The sequence below is a fragment of the Furipterus horrens genome, unplaced genomic scaffold (genome assembly GCF_987537825.1).
Source record: "Furipterus horrens unplaced genomic scaffold, mFurHor1.1.pri manual_scaffold_10, whole genome shotgun sequence".
NCBI classification, from domain to species: Eukaryota; Metazoa; Chordata; class Mammalia; order Chiroptera; family Furipteridae; genus Furipterus; species Furipterus horrens.
The window spans coordinates 20,737,238-20,755,387 of record NW_028327180.1 but is presented as its reverse complement, the minus strand read 5'-3'; positions in this window follow the sequence as shown (position 1 = coordinate 20,755,387).

Sequence of the window (18,150 nt, the reverse complement as noted above, 5' to 3'; positions counted from 1 at the left end):
GTTCAGAATTAAAAAAAGAAAATCCAGTGCATATAATACATGGTGATTTTGTGGATAGCCAGCTAATTTAGGTGAAAAGCAGGGAATTATTTAAATTACAAGGAAGAAGATAAGATATATTTAATTAGTTTTAAATTATTGCAGTTTCTTCAGGCTTATCCATGAAAGAATGATCATATGACTAGCCAATTTAAAAAAAAATAAATTTAGTGTTATTCACACTTAGTAAATTACTTCTTTCAATTAGGCCTGTATCTCAGTCTAGTAATTTTACAGGACAGGAGACTCAGGCTTTTTTTTGGTCAGTTTCAGTATTTCTCTATATTATCTTGTTTGTTTTTATTCAGTGTTATATCCATGGAACTGTTCCACCAAGGAATCAAATTCATTTCCAAAATTTTAGTTTTACAACTTGAATTTTCCTTAAACCTGTTTTATATTTTCTGCATCACTGTAGTGAGAAATCAGTAAGCATTTATTTCAATAATTGTTTGCAACTAAAACATGTGGAACAAAACAGGCTCAAGAGATTCTGACAGCTTGCTTATGTTTCTTGAAACTATTTGAGTTTGGGTTTTTGACATACTGGTCTCAGAAAAGTTTAAAAATGATAAACATACAATTTGGTAACTTTCTCCTTATGGAAATTATACCAGTGTTTAGCGTGCACCAGTATTTAAGAATATGTCAGAATTATGCTTTTAGTAAAAGACCATCACACCACAGCTTTATCCATTTTTGGACTCCAGCCACAGTGTTCTTTCCGTTTTAGGTCCACGATAGATATTTCTTTCAATGTGGGAAGCATGAGTTTGTTCATCATGAGGTGTTGAAGCAATTTCTGTTCATTGCATCCAAGCAACCACATCAGTAACAGAAATGTTTACATTTTCTTTTACTGGGCACCTGTGGACTATGTGAGATATTAAAAGAGTATCTTGGAAAGAATGTCTTGTCCTGCAAAGAGACGATACTATGGTCAGGAGTAAAAGAATAAGCATATACATGATTGTAGTAGAAATGCAGAGTAAGGTCAGTTTCATGTAGGACACTTTGTAAACTTGTGGTAAGCTAAGCAGCATTACAATACTGAAATACCTGTTCAGGACAATAATATAAAATGATACAAAATATAATAAATCTTTGCAACATACAGTGTTATAGTAGTAGCATAATTTTTTTTTGGTTATTAACGTCAAGTTAATTTTCAATGCCTTCTATAGCCCCTCCTGGCAAAGGTTTTGCTAAATTTCCTGAGTGACATGTTTTATAAGCAGGAACCAATTAGAGAGCAGAACAAAGTAGAGAAAATGAATTGATGTTCAGGAAAATGACAGAAGAACCTTTAGAATACAAACAGTGTCATGCCCTGCAAAGACATGAGGAATCATGATGTGAAAAATGCACTAGACTGAGAATCAGGAAATTTGGATAAGAGTCCTGGCTGGTGAACTTGCTGAAAACCTTGAAACCGATTTCTCAGAGTTCAGTGTGCCGCTGAGATTATGACTTTCACACAGGAAAAGATTTGTAAGCACATGAACAAGGTCTGGGAGGACTCATAGGTTACAGAATTACTTCTGGGGAGCAGATTGGGCTTGGAGGGGCAACAGAGGAGAGTTCTACTTTCCTCTTTAGTGTTGCTTGGTTTGTTTCTAATGAACAGATATTTCTTTAGTTACATCCAAAAAAAAAAGTGGGAAAAAACTAAGACAAAATTTAGTTCAGCAATTTCTAGACTTCAATGCATTTGATCTCTTTGTCTTAAATTCACCAATAAAATGAGAGAGTTTGGTCAGAGTCTCTAAACCCAATTTCATATCTAGCGTCCTGTGATCCTGTGGAGAGCCACAAATATGGGCACTTCCCTCATTACTATATAAGAAGGAATCTTTGAATTAATGTGTTCGAGAAAATCAGGTAACTGAAATGCCCTGGTGTATTGTAATGCTGAAATTTTAATTTGGATCAGTACTACGTAACTGAGTGAAATAATACATTATTTCACATAATCATACCAAACACTTGAAATAGTTACTGTTATTGTCACCCATCATCCAGTTTTATTCAGAAGGACATTGGGGCTTATCCAGATGAGCTAACATGCCCATGTTCCCACTCCTCCTGCTAAGTGATGAAACCCAAGCCCGAGTCCTAGCCTGAAATTGTAATTACTAAGTACATCTCAGTATTTTGGGGGTATAAACCTTCCTTGATGTGTGGAAGTAATGATTTATTTTAGTTTACAAAGTAGGAAAATCAGAGTTTGTTTGATTTTCATCAAGTGCTTCATTTCTGAATACCCCTTTCTTTTCAAGTTAATTTTTCAATATATCTCAGTTAACTGCTCCCCCCTCCTTTCTGTGCCTTGCATGATTCACCCTTCCTTTCTCTTCTTCCATCATAAAATGCATTACCCACATTTAAATCTTTCTGAAATTCAAATGTCTTTCGATTTATGGGTCTGTTTAATGTGACAGTATTTTTTCTACAGAAAAATTAAAAATGATGTTGACTCTGAATCCAGAAAATAAGACAATAGACTTTCTTTTGGCTGCACTGTTGGCCATCATGAACAGTCTGAGGGCCGATAGGTTCCCATTTCCTAACTGTCTTCCCAGTACTGACACCCAGGCTTATTCAGATATTCAGCTTGAGCCAATTTCCATTTCTCTCTGATTTGTCAGCCATGGAGCCCACCTAGATCCGACTCATTCCTTTGATGCCTCCTAATTCTCATTCCAAAACTTGGTTTGGTCTGTCTTCTGGTTTTGTAATCAGTTTCTGGGACTGATGTGAGTAGCTCTCAAACCTGTCGGAGTATCAGAATCACCTAGAGAAAAATGTTAAATTTGGGATTCTAACAGTACAGCTCAGAAGTACAAAACCAGTTGCTTGCATTGGGACCTGGAAATGTATATTGAGTGCTTTCATGCATTACCAGACTGGGAACCCTGTCCATGCGATATCCTTACCTGAAGCAGGTGCCTGTGTAGGTTTTCCCCTGGTTCAGTGGTCTGGGTTTTTTACTAGCTTTCGGGAGTTAGGGAATTAGATATAATTCTGTCTGGCACTTTGATTATAAACTTTGTTATTGAGCATTTTAATAAGAAGGCATTCTAATCTCTAGAAACATGTGTCTGGTTATACTTATAGTTGTGTAAGCACATCATAGTAAATTGAATTTAGAATTATATTCCCAAAAGGGGTGCTCATTTTACCATATAACTAAAAAACCTTTAGGGCTGAGTTCTTTTCCTTTCCCTTCTTTAATCCAATATAAAACACTTCATGCATTGGAGTTTCAAGCAAATATTTTTAAAAAATGATCATCGTCATACCACATGACTGTGAGGTAATTACATGTTTATTTCCAAACAGTTTTTGAAATAAGAGATTTCAACCAATTTCCCAATAGATACATTTTGTATTTGGATAATTAGTCCAAATCATTGATTTTTTTCAATCCCCTTTGGTACTTGAGAATTTGTTACATTTAAAATAGTCAATGAGAGTACATTTACTCACGTTAATTAACACAGTGAATATTTAAACCATGTCTACTAAATGCTAGGAATCTTATTAGACGCTAGAGAGAAACATGATTTATGTCTCTATGTTGCTGACTAGTGTCCATTTTTATTGTGTGAAAAAGAACCCTCTCAGAGCCAAGGGTTCTTGTTCAGCACCTCATGTTATTTTTCTCTCTGATGCAGCACACACAGATTACTTTTTGAACTATGGCTTAATTAAAAAGAACTTTTTAAAGCAAATAAAATGATACATCATTTATTCGGGGCAAAGCAGATCCTGCTTAGGTATGAAGGTTAAGTTGAAAATATGTACTACTGTGTTCCAAAATCTTGTATTACTGAGCCTTCCCTTCTGTGTCTTACCCTTAATTTGCAGTTGTGCAAAGTAACAGCTGCCTCATAGTAGCCTTTTAAACTGAGGTACCATGTAAAACACCTGCACTGCAGTTTATAATTATTTACAGCCTACACTAGGGAAGTTCCAAAACTCTTAAGAAGTCAATGCAGTAAATTTCTATAATCCTCTCATTCTTTACCTTCTTTAGTTGCTTACAGCGCCAAGAAGAAATGTTTCAACTCTTTTCAGGAATGTTTATATTTTTATATTACCCTCATTAGATAATGTTTTCTGCTTAGCTGTCCTCCTTTACCATGTGTAAAATGTTCACAGGGTTTGGTTTTCCTTTGCTACGCCAGAGAACAATAGGGTGCTTAAAAAGTTATAGTGATGGGGATTTGGAGAAGTCTTGAACCTACTCACGTTATTTTTCTTAGATTTCTTTTTTCCTAAATGAATATTTACAATTTTTGGAGTCTGTGGTATGCAATTTTTACTGCTCTCCAAACCCATGGAGTACTCTGACTTCAGGAAAGGTATCTGAAGGTTGGGTGTTTGAGCCACGTCAGTGTCCCCTGAGGGAGACGGGGCCATCCTCCCTGGAAACAGAGGGATGCATTGTGATAGCAAGCATGGACAATGGCAATCGTCGTGCAGAAGGCCAACAGGCTGACTCTTGTCCATCGTTCTTGCAGGCTCTTGCAGGCTGTTGTGTTTGCCTGTCTCCCTTTCACAGATGCAGGCAGAAACTTTTGTTCTAGAGACAGTAACCTTCCTTACGCTCAGCACAGCAGACAGTGTGAAGCTGAGGTTTGTATGAGTTCTCCCTACACACCAGGTCCTTCAGAGGCACTGTGAAGTGAGAGAGGTGGATGGTGCTGATGCAAAGGAGTCATGTTACAGCTGGAGATCCTCAGCTAGGGAACTCTTATTACGGACTGCAAGCAAAGTTGCCCAGACTTTGCCCTGGAGAGCTGGTATGCTGCTCAGCAAACAAATCTGCCCAGCTGTCCTATCTGCCTAAGCTGTTCTTGGTACAAAAACCCTTGAACTGATAGTCCAGAACAAAGGACGCCAGTACTTCCGCTCACAACATGTGCTCCCAGGAGACCCTTGGAGAATTGTCTCCTAATAGTTCTGAGCAAGGAATGTGCTCCTGTTTTAAATTGTTCCTACCAGAACATTTTACCCCGTTTACCAATTCTGGTTTACTTGGAGTTCACCTTGGAGTGTATCTTTTTATATCGTCTTTATTATAGGCAATGCTGGTGATTCATAGTCCAGCTCAAACATAAATAACTAGCCATACAGAGGAGGGGAAGAGGGGGTCATCATACATAGATCAAGCCCCATTTTATATTATATGGCAAGTGACAGCGGCTTTTTAAGCTGCTGGGAAACATGTTAAATAATAGCCTAAACTGGAATTTCCGCCTAAAGGAGATGATCTGAGAAAAAAAATGGAAAAAGAAAAATCTCCGAAGAAGTAAGGTCTAGATATTCAGGCAGGGCTGTGTAACTACTGAGAACAGAATTATGGTAAGGCTCTCTCTACACTTTGAGTGAAATCTTGTGGTTAGGATTGAATGAGTGAGACGATGGAGTGATCTGATGAATTACAGGTTTATATCTTTCTTTGCCGGGTACTTAATTGCCTGCAAGGGTGATGGTACTTTTGAAGTGAACTTTGTGTTATTGTTCATATGATTGAGGTTATTAGTACTGAGGATTACTTATTTACTCAGTATTATCAATGAGAAAACTGAGGCCCAGGAAGTCTGGGAGACTTACTTAAAGTCATACAAGACAGAGGACTAGAGTTAATCTCTTACATCTCCCTGTGTGGCATGAGTTTACTCCAAAGATGAGCGTTAACTTAAGGTCAAAATGAGAGAATGAGAGAATGAGGGAGAGAGTGAGAGAGAGGGAGAGAGAGAGGAAGGGAATGTGGGAGGGAGAGAGAGAGAAACACAGAGAGGGAGAAGCACTGATCTCAGCAGGAATTGAAATCCTCTATGTATAGGAAACTTGACTTGTCCCTATAATTCCCTACCCAAATTAGTATTGTTTGGGAATTTGCCAGAATGAATAAAGGTGCATTTCAGTTTATGACTAGAGTTTGGCTCTAGTGTGGAAATATATTAATTGCCATTCAAAATCACTTTAAAAAGATGAATATCTGAGATGCAACTACAGGATTGCCTTAAGCACAATAAACAAACAATTAAACTAATTATAATTTATTGGTGAAACTTTCAAGTATTGAGAAATTGGCCCATTTCACGTTTGGTGAAAGACAGAGAAGGTCGGAGTAGTTTAACTACTTTCATCTGTAGTCAGAGCCCTTGGCCATGTTCAGCTGGAAGGAATCTTAAGAGAGCATCTGTTGAGATGATTTTTCATCCCTTCAAGGAGCCCCAAGTTCTTGGAACTCTGAGACAGGACAGAGTGACCCACTGATGATGAAGATCATCTAATCAGAGCCACTATTTTTACCACATCGTGGCTTCTGTTACTTAGAACACAAACTCAAACTCTCACCAATTTTTTATAATATTTTATATCTTGATAAGAGTTTGGGTACATGCATCTATTAAAACTAAGTGAATGTACTGTTATGGTTTGTATTTTATTATATTTGCCTTTTATGTAAAAAAGTAAACAATTACTAAACTCAGTTGTAACATGCTGAAGTCCTTGGAGGTGTGCTGATATCTGTGATTTACTTGGAAATGCATAAAAAATAAGGTGAGTTGCTGGATAGATACTCAATGAAGCAAAGATAGTCATATATTAATGGTAGAATATAGATGGAGGGTTTACAGGTGTTTACTGTATGCTTCTTTCAACTTGGCTATATATTTAAGACTTTTCTTAATAAATTATTTGGAGGAAAACTCACCAATATAGTTCACCCCTCCCATTTTTATAAATGTGGAAAGTAATCTTCAGAGAGAATAAGATAAAGTCATTGGTAGAGCAAGAATAAGAACCAAAACCCTCCTAAGTACCGGTTCTGCTTATCTTTACATTCAAGTTCTTGCATTTGCTCCAAGATTTCTTGCTATAAGTGTCAGAAAAATCATGAGTATTGTCAAAGATGGGGAAAAAGGCATTCTACCAGAATTATCAAAACTCCTGCTTTCAGGAGGACGTCTTTTCCCCTCCTTTATGGTTTGTTTTTCATGCTGGTAGCATTGAGGCACTTTTTGTGCTTCTCACAGTTTAATGCGTTAGAACTGACTGTGAACTTACATATTTTATGGTATTTCTGAGCCAACTTTCCATTCTGGTTTCCACTCACATAAAAATAAGTGCATATGGTATTTCTTCATCAGTATATTCATCTGAAAGTCTATAAGTGAACGTAAAACTTTTAAAGAGTAGGTCCATGAACTTTACATAGATTTTCCTGATTTCAGAGGGGAAAAAAACTGGCTTTGCTTCTGGTGTTTGGTATAAGTCATAATGGAGGAGTATCTAAAAATGACTTCTTTACTCTTAAAACCTTCTAGAACATTTAGAGGGTAAAAATTTCTGGAGGCAAGACTGCTTAGGTTTAAATGCTGTAAACCCTGGTTGTGATATTTCTAAGTGTGAAAACTTGGGGAAGTTAAGTTACTCAAATACTGTAAGCCTTTTTCTTTGGGTATAAAATGAGAATAATAGTATTCTACATATAAAGTATTTAATAAAATCAGTTGTTACAACTTTTATTGGTGGTAACCTTAGAGTTTGCTAGTGGAGGACTTATATATAACATTTCATATGTATAGTTTGTTTCATTTATTTTGCTTTTTATTTATAGTGACATTCACTTTCACAAGGGACTGTGCTTCTGGATATTTATAGGATTTAGATCTTCACTTGTCCTGTCAATAAAGCATGCACACTCTAATTCTTACAGTCGTTTGCACAGAAGCATGAATCATCTATCAAGCACATTTAATTAAGATTGGGTTTATTTTTCCCCTAACTTTGTGTCCTTTAAAAGAATCTTGCTTTCTTAGGTTTTAGTGTTGATTATTGCTTTTTAGTTTCCTCCCCAGAATTCTAAAATATAAGAATTGTAGATTTGTACAACTCAAGAATAAGAAATATAGAATTCTAAAAGAGTGAAAAATTCAAATTTTGTCAGCGTAACTTTTAAAAATTGCAATGTAAAGATGCTACTTTTTCATATTAAGTAGATGAAGATATTGTTGTTAATTGTAGACACAATTTCATACTAATGAAAGTTATTGGATAAGTATTTTTATCCACCTCAGCATACATATACATATAATAGTATATCATTGAAGGAAAAAAAAAAAAGCCAAGTTTATATTTACTATAGTTCAATAGTTGTGTAATGCTTTCTTTGTCATTTGTAATCTTAAAAAAAATAATGTGATAGTTTCCAAGAATGATGAAATGATTTTATGGTACAGGATCATCAAATTTGGAGGGCTGGGAGGAAGCTTTGAGATCATCTGGAATTTTAGATTTCTGGTTTTTAATCCTATTTCAGGAAATTAAAAAGCACACTAATGTTTAGCTCTATTCCAGATGTATTAAATTAGAAATTCTGTGAATGGGGCTTGAACAGTCTTAGTTTTCAAAACCTTCCATGATATCAGTGTCAGAAGCATCCACATGTTTTTTTGTTTGTTTGTTTTTTGGCTAACATTTAGAAAGGAAACAGAGAACTGCTCTAGATCTTGGTGAAGTCATAGAGCTATTTACCTTCAAAATTGAAATAGAATCTTGGTTTCCTCTTAAACCAGTGGTTTTTCTACTTTCCCATGATGCTTTTCTTTGGTTAGTCCAGATTGTGTGCATGTGTGTGTGTGTGTGTGTGTGTGTGTGTTTTATTGAGTTTATGTGGCTACAAAATTCCTTGGAGTAGATTGCTCATGTGCAGCTAGGCCTTGTTTTGGTGGATGAGCTTTAGGACTATCATACATTTGTACTTCCTGAAACACTGGGGAGTGCATAGAGATGTTGGCATAGCTCTTATATCCTTGACTGGACTGGTTGAGCTGCTCCATAAATAGGGTTTTCTGTGGCCAGGAGGAAGTGCAGTGACACTTGTAGTTGGTTACTGTAAGTTTTAAGCATTATGTATTAATTAAGTTTTATTCTATGTTATTCAGTAATAATAGAATATATGTACAAGGTATATCCAAAAAAAGTCCAGCCATTGTTAATATAACAAGAATGATTTGTGTGACATCGTTGTGACCTGGCAGCCAAGGAGAGTGGACTGGAATGCACATGCATGAACAATGGCAACTTCACTGTACTAGTCACGGGGGCAGTAGATGCCATTGAGTGAGCGTGTGTACTATTTAGCTGTTGCATTCAAAATGACTGAGTGAGTAGAGCAACAGATCTCCATCAAATTTTATGTTAAACTTGAACATTCCTCCATGGAAACTATTCTGATGATTCAGAAGGCGTTCGGGGATGATGTAATGAGGCAGCACAAATAAAATCATGGCACAAATGCTTCAAAGATAGTTGAGGATCTGTTGAAAGTGATCCACATTCTGGAAGGCCTGCAGCAAGCAGAGCATCTGAGAATGTTGAATGTGTGTACAGGCTGCAATCAACAAAGATCAGCAACTGACAAAGTGCGAACTAGAGGCTGATCTGAGGCTTCCAAAGACTACTGTGTCTGAGATTGTGATGCAGGATCTTGGCATGAAACCTTTGTTGGCAATTCCAAGAAAGGATTTTGTGGAGCATTTGGAACAGTGAAATAGATGCTGGGAGAAGTGTGTGAGGTCCCAAGGTGCCTACTTTGAAGGGGACTGAGGCATCATTGTCCTATGTACAATGTTTCTTGTATCTTCTTCAAGAAATGCCTATATTTTTCATATTACATGGCTGCATACTTTCTGGACAGACCTTGTATATTAGAATAGTTTTAGTTATGGAATGTCTATTAAGTTTATTCTAAAGATGGTAGAATAAACAAATACTCTGTACTTAATATTTATTTAAATATATTTTACCTGTTTTATGATATTAATTCTTATGAATTTGTTCTTTCTTATGGACAACAATATAATTTATACACTATAGACTATTCATTAGCTTTCTGTGTGTTCCATAACTTTTAAAAATATGGAGTTATAATATTATCATGCCAGTAAAGCTAATTTCCAAATGAATAGCAGTATGAAATAATGTGTTTATAACCCTTTTGTGATATATCCTTTGGATAAATAGGATTTATTCTAGGTTTTCATCACCATGTCATGCTGTGGTGGGATAATATTATAGACTCCAATGACATGTGGCCAAACGCGGATGCAGTGTGGGTGCCTCTTGCCAGCCTGGTTTAAAGCACTCACACTAGCATCCTGCTGTGCTTCTTTACTTCCAGACTGACCACTGCTCTAAGCAGTGTGGGGGCAATGCCTGGGCTGCCGAGCCCTTCAAGTTCAAGAAGCAGCACCTGGACTTCTCATGATGGGAGGTCAGAGTCAATGTAAGTGACTTCCTAATTTTGGGGCTAAATCCCATCAGTGATGCAGAACCTGTATGGAGTCAGCCACATAAATGATGATTTCAAGGTGTGTTTTATGTCATCATCATAACCCAAATGTAATGCCATTGGCCAAAAATAAAACTTCAGAAGTGTTACTCAGATGATAAATTCTTATGTGTCTGTGGTTAAAAAAAAAAATGGTACAAAAATATGATGCATTCAGTTTTTTTGTTTGTTTGTTTGTTTTTAGGATTACCCATAGGTATATTTAATTCTGTGGAAATATCACTTTGAGGAAATTGGAGTTTTAAACTTTGTGTGAAGTATAGTTCAGAGAAAACTTAGAAAGTTTAAAAACTTCTTGTACTTTAAAGATGAGCATAAATGGACTCATAAATGCATAAGTGGGCAAAGCTGCGAAATTTGTAGCTTTGAGAATAGTTTTAATTTTGATGTATTTGAGCATTGTTGTTGAAGATTGTTGCTCAGTACAGATTTCTTTCTTTTCGATGTTACTTCTCAATTAGGTTGCCCAAGGTAACAACTCAGTGATTTGTTACAGAAAATACTTGGTATATATACAAATGGATATTAGAAATGGTAGAAATAATGTTTGTTTGTGATGAACTGCAGGAGACCAGGGTTGGATTTTTTCTTTAGGGCAGAATAAAGAAGTTAAAATACACTACTTGTATTAAGATGGAATTTTCATTATAAACAGAGATAAGAGAAAATAAAGTACAGAGACTATTAGAATAATGTCATTTTATTCTCATCACGTCTTGAGGCTTTATATCTATTTTTGAATCACTTCACACAATTTATAAGGTAATGGCATTTAAAGATCATGAGAAGATAATTTCTTTTGTATAGTTGAATTCTAGAACTCATGTAAAATTATAATACTTCATTATACAGAAAGGTCAACAAAGTTCTACAGTAAGTAAAGATTCAAATTAGTTTCTATTTTTCTATCTAAGGGCTTGGATAACTGATAAACATATTTGAACTGATATTATACAAATTAATGTTTTATTGCTAATTTCACTAATTGGATTCATCCTGTGAAGTATTAAAATCATGAGTCCAGGAAAGAGCATGGTACATCGAGCAAAAAGCCCCAGTTGTATTTTAAGTTCCCATTCCCAGTTCACTCAAGTGTGTTACGTTCTCTGAGCACCAGATCTGACTACCTGTCCTGCCTACCTTCCTAGGTTGTTGTGAAGACCAAATGAGATTATATATGTGAAAGTACTTTGTTAACTATAACAAGCTGTAGAAAATTTGTTAAACCTTTGGGTGCAACACTTGCAGCAAAACCTTTAAAATAATTTGGGTATTTTATCCAGCAACTTTAGAGAAGGTTGTCTTCTTTATATAAATTTTATTTTAAAAAGAAACAAGAAACAATGTACCGGTAATTAATATATAGGGGGCTGAAATACATGGAACAATATCATCAAAATATTTACAAAAGCAGCTTTAGTTACCATGCCAGACCCTGTGATCTTCATTAGGCCTCCTTCCTCTCTCTCCTCTGCCCTCTCTCTGACTTGCCCCACTTTTGTTTCCGTTTCTCCAGTCTGTCCCCCACACACTTACTTTCCCAGACTGGTAGGACTTTCTTGCCTGTTTCCTGACCTTAAGTTTTATACCCTGTGGACCCTCTTCTTTACTGGTGTTATATCACTTAGATGTTTTGGCAGATTTTGTATGAAGTTTTTTGACATCTTTCCCTTGATGTTTTGTAGTAAGACAAGGCGAAGCTCCAAGCTACTGGACCAGAAAAAGGAGAGTAGCCTTTGGTCCCCAGTGAGTAATGAAACCACAGGTAGTGTTGACAAGTGTGTGTAGCCACACTTCAGCGGAGACAGTTTGAAACTCTTTAGCTAGATCTGTCATTACCACTTTCAGTTAAAAATATTTTTTTAAAGCCACAAGACATGTTTAGAATGAAAAATCAGAGAAGAGCAGAAACAGAAAAGTAAGGCATCAAACAAAAATTAAGCAGTTTTGAGAAGAAATATATAGAAACCTGAATTGCATGAAGATGACAGCAAAGGTGAATTTTGGGGTTAGAGATGAGAGGAAGGCTGTGGGATGAGGAAGAAAGACAAATCAAACTCATTTTACCAGGTTGCTCTTGCCTGTGGAGGCTGGTTTCAGTGAAGCTGACTGTGTGTGTTTGGTGCGGGTGCTCTTGAACCCAGAGGGACAGTGCACACCAATTGACCTATGCCAACCAAGAACATTGGAAAAGGAGAACAAAGGCCAAAAATGAATGGAATATCTGTTTTGAAACTTTAAACTTATTAGCATCGGATACTTGCTGTGATTCTTTGTTATTGATTGTTTTCATAACATGTCATTGAAAGAGTGGTTAAGAAAACTCTATATTTGTGTGAGCACTATTTACCATTCTGTAGTTATCGTAGGGCAGACAACTGAGTTGTTTTTTTCTCCAGTGTTCCATTTCCTTCATTTCTTTATTATAATCATCCTTCCCTTTCCCTGCCTTTCGTTCCATGTCTCTTTCTTACTTTCCTTCCTTGTTTTCGATTCTCCTGCCCCAGGTTTTAGCATGACTTCTTTAGACTTATAAGCCCTAACTTGACAATTGGACATCTCAGCAGGATTCTCCGCCAACACATCAATCATAAGTAATACCAATTCAAAAGAGATTCACATGCCACCTTGAATTCTCAAATTCTCCCTGTTGCTTAAAGAGGCTGATATCGGTAAGGACATAAAGTTAAAAAACAGCGTTACTTCAATCATGTAGGCTGTTTGATAGCAGTGTCTTATGATTTTCGAACTTTATATGTGTGTTTTACATATAAACTAGAAATTTGGGGACCTGATCTTTAGACGGAGGCTACCCTTCTCTGAGGGTTTGGGTCTGGTGGCCAGCACAGGATTGATTGGATGGGGGTTGGCCTTTGCTCGCTAGAGGTCTCTTCCTTTGCCTGGTGTCCGCATGCGAGTGATTCCTGAGCTGCAGTAGCTTTCCTCTGGCTCTCAGGCAGGTATCATTAAATAGCTTGGACATGTCTTTGGAAAAATTGCAAAAAAGCCCCCCTCTGAGAAGAACTGCAACAAGGCACTTTTCCTTTCAGGTGTGGCTCGGCTCTCATTGGCCACCAAGAACTGTTGGGACACAGATACACGGCCCAATTATGGGTCACAGTCCTGCCTCTAAGCCACAGGGCAATGGGAAAATGGGCAATTTCCCTAACAGTGATGGGACTTTATACATTATGAAGTTCTCCAAATACAGCAAAAATCCGTTTTTCACTCTGTCAATAATCAGAAATCGCTGACTTTGGAATTAGTAGGTTATAACATTTTATCTGTCAGTTGTCAATGTTTGAAGTAAGTTATTTTTAAAGTATTATATAAATAAAGTAGTTATTTTCAAGAAAATAGTCATATGATACTTGAAAAGTAAATATGAAATATAAGATTTTTTTCTGAGCTATTTAATGAGGCTTTGGGATAGGGAAATAAGGCAATTTCAATGAATGATTAAATTTTGAATGCTCTCATGGGTCAAAGAGTTGGTGGCAGGCATTATGATTTGCCAGTCTTGGTAGCACTCCAGATTCTCAGTTAACTTGGGAACTTCTATGGATTGCAATAGAAGTAAAATAGCGAGTGTGTATGTGTGTGTGTGTGTGTGTAGATCTATCTATCTATCATCTATGTTTCTTTTTTAAAAAATATTAATTCAGGTGTTAGGACCTTACTGAGGAGACAATAAGCAGGATGGGAAATGTTTCTGGTTAAAAAGTTCATACTCAAAGCTGTGATATTCTTCTTAACTGTATTTAAAAATATGAGTGATTATATTAAAACGCCCAAGAAATGAAATTTTAAAATAATGTGATTGGAAATTTGCTTTTATTCTCTGACTATGGGGATAGGAAGACCATAGGGGAAGGTGACGTGGGCTGGGAACAAGGAAGTTGCTCTGTTTCAGAAACAGAAGGCAGAGAGGTGAGTCTTGAGCATCTTTTGGTCCAGTTTGCACAATCCAGTGATGAAATCACCTGAGTTTCAGGGATCCCTGCTGTTATTCTGGACTGGGCAGCTGGCATTAGAACCATGTATTGTCTTCATTGATATTTAAGCTAGAGTGGGCAGCTGCCACCCAGGTGCCATGCCAAAGCCAGGAGCTGGGAGCCAGACCCCAAGAACTCCCAGCCAGCTACCTATACTGGCCGTCTCTGTTGTTTTATTATCTTTGCAACAATGGGACCTCATTGTTTATACACTTGAACAACTATAGTTTTGGACTCTACCTATTGAGTCGTGATAAGGATTTGTTGCATTAGATGAATAGCCTATGCCAGGTTTATGTTATACATTTTTTAAAGCAATCCCAGCTTCTTTTTTTTTTTTTTTTTATTTTTATTTTTTTTTTTTTTTATTTTGGTTTTTCAATTACAGTTGTCCCCTTTTCCCCCAATTTCTCTCCCCCACCCAGCCCACCCCCTCTCCCGCAATCATATCCCTCCCCGCTGTCCATGTCCATGAGTCCTTCATACAGGCTCTTTAATTAAACCCTTCCCTTACTTATCCCCCTTCTCTCCCTCTCCCCTCCCCCCTATTGACTGCTACTCTGCTTTTTGTTCTATTTAGTTCCTTTGTCTGTGTTGTTCTTTAGTTTCCTGTATTAGGTGATATCATATGGTATTTTTCTTTCTTTGCCTGGCTTATTTCACTAAGCATAATTCTCTCTAGTTCCATCCATGTTGTTGCAAATGGTAGGAGTTCCTTCTTTCTTTCTGCTACATAGTATTCCATTGTGTAAATGTACCACAGTTTTTTGATCCACTCATCTACAGATGGGCACTTAGGTTGTTTCCAGCACTTAGCTATTGTAAACAGTGCTGCTATGAACATAGGGGTGCATAAGTTCTTTTGAATTGGTGTTTCAAGATTCTTCGGGTATAATCCTAGTAGTGGAGTCGCTGGTTCAAAAGGCAGTTCCATTTTTAATCTTTTGAGGTAATTCCATACTGTTCTCCATAGTGGTTGCACCAGTCTGCATTCCCACCAACAGTGCAGTAGGGTTCCCGTTTCTCCACATCCTCGCCAGCACTTGTTGCTTGTTGATTTGTTGATGATGGCCATTCTGACTGGTGTAAGGTGGTATCTCATTGTGGTTTTTATTTGCATCTCCCTGATGGCTAATGATGTTGAGCATTTTTTCATGTGTCTATGGACCTTCTGTATGTCCTCTTCGGAGAAGTGTTTGTTCAGGTCCCTTGCCCATTTTTTAATTGGGTTGTTTGTTTTCTTGATGTTGAGTCGTATCAGCTCTTTATATATTTTGGATATCAGTCCCCTGTCTGTGATGTCATTGGCAAATATGTTTTCCCATATGGTTGGTTTCCTTTTCAATTTGCTGTTGTTTTCTTTTGCTGAGCAGAAACTCTTCAGTTTGATGTAATCCCATTTATTTATTTTTTCCTTTATTTCTCTTGCTTTAGGAGATGTGTCCATGAAGAGATTGTTACGTGGGATATCTGATATTTTCTTGCCTATGTTTTCCTCTAGGACTTTTATGGTGTCACGGCTTACATTTAAGTCTTTGATCCATCTTGAGTTTATTCTCGTGTGTGGTGTAAGTTGGTGGTCTAGTTTCATTTTTTTGCAGGTCCCTATCCAGTTCTCCCAGCACCATTTGTTAAAGAGGCTCTTCTCACTCCATTTTATGTTCCTTCCTCCTTTATCAAAGATTAGTTGACCATAGAGGCCTGGGTTTATTTCTGGACTCTCTATTCTGTTCCACTGATCTATATGTCTGTTCTTATGCCAGTACCATACTGTTTTGATTACAGTGGCTTTGTAGTATTGTTTGATATCTGGTGTTGTGATTCCTCCTGCTGTATTCTTCTGTCTCAAGATTGCTTTTGCTATTCGGGGTCTTTTTTGGTTCCATATGAATTTATGGAGTATTTGTTCTAGGTCTGTGAAATATGTCATTGGTATTTTAATAGGGATTGCATTGAATGTGTAAATTGCTTTGGGTAGTATGGCCATTTTGATGATGTTGATTCTTCCCATCCAAGAACATGGTATTTGCTTCCATTTATTTGTTTCTTCATTAATTTCTTTCTTCAATGTTACGTAATTTTCAGAGTACAGGTCTTTTATCTCTTTGGTTAAGTTTACTCCTAGGTACTTTATTTTTCTTGTTGCTATAGTAAATGGTATTTTCTTTTTTGTCTCTGTCTCTGCTATTTTATTGTTGGTGTACAGAAATGCCTTGGATTTCTGTATATTTATTTTGTACCCTGCGATTTTGCCAAATTCACTTATTATATTGAGTAGTCTTTTAGTGGAGTTTATAGGATTTTCTAGGTATACTATCATATCATCTGCATATAATGAAAGTTTCACTTCCTCTTTCCCAATTTGGATTCCTTTTATTTCTTTTTCTTGTCTGATTGCTGTGGCTAGGACTTCCAACACTATGTTGAAAAGGAGTGGAGAGAGTGGACAACCTTGTCTCGTTCCTGAGTTCAGGGGGAATGCTTTCAGTTTTTGTCCATTGAGTATGATGTTGGCCTCAGGCTTCTCATATATAGCCTTAATTATGTTAAGATATGCTCCCTTTATTCCCATTTTGCTGAGTGTTTTCATCATAAATGGGTGTTGAACTTTATCAAATGCTTTTTCTGCATCTATTGATATGATCATGTGATTTTTGTCTTTCATTCTGTTTAGGTGATGTATTATATTTATTGATTTGCGAATATTAAACCATCCTTGCATCCCTGGAATGAAGCCCACTTGATCATGATGTATGATCTTTTTGATGTGTTGCTGGATCCTGTTTGCCAATATTTTATTGAGGATTTTAGCATCGATGTTCATCAGTGATATTGGCCTGTAGTTTTCTTTCTTTGTTGTGTCTTGACCTGGTTTGGGGATTAGGATAATACTGGCTTCATAGAAAGAGTTTGGGATTTTCCCTTCTTCTTGGATTTTTTGGAATAGTTTGAGGAGGATAGGAGTTAGTTCTTCCCTGAATGTTTTGTAGAATTCGCCTGTGAAGCCATCCGGTCCAGGGCTTTTGTGTGCAGGGAGATTTTGGATTACTGTTTCAATTTCCTTCTTTGTTATTGGTCTGTTGAGACTTTCCACTTCTTCTTGATTCAGTTTTGGAAGGTTGTATGTTTCTAGAAATTTGTCCATTTCTTCTAGATTGTCAAATTTCTTGTCATACAGTTGTCTGAAGTAATTTCTAACTATCATTTGTATTTCTGAGGTATCAGTCGTGATTTCTCCTCTTTCATTTCTGATTTTGTTTATTTGTGTCTTCTCTCTTTTTTTCTTGATTAGACTGGCTAGAGGCTTGTCGATTTTGTTGATTTTTTCGAAGAACCAGCTCCTAGTTTCGTTGATCTTTTGGATTGTTTGTTTAGTCTCTATGTCATTTAGTTCTGCTCTGATCTTGATGATTTCATTCCTTCTTCTTGCCCTAGGCTTTGTTTGTTGTTGTTGTTCTAGTTCTTGTAGCATTGTGGTTAGGTTTTTTATTTGAGATTCTTCTAGCCTTTTCAGATATGCCTGTATTGCTATAAACTTCCCTCTCAGGACTGCTTTTGCTGTGTCCCACAGGTTTTGGGTTGTTGTGTGCTCATTATCATTAGTTTCTAGAAATTTCTTGATTGCTTCTTTGATGTCATTGTTAACCCATTCATTATTTAATAGCATGTTATTCAATCTCCATGAGTTTGGGTGTCTTTGATTTTTTCCTCTGAGGTTGATTTCTAGTTTCAAGGCATTGT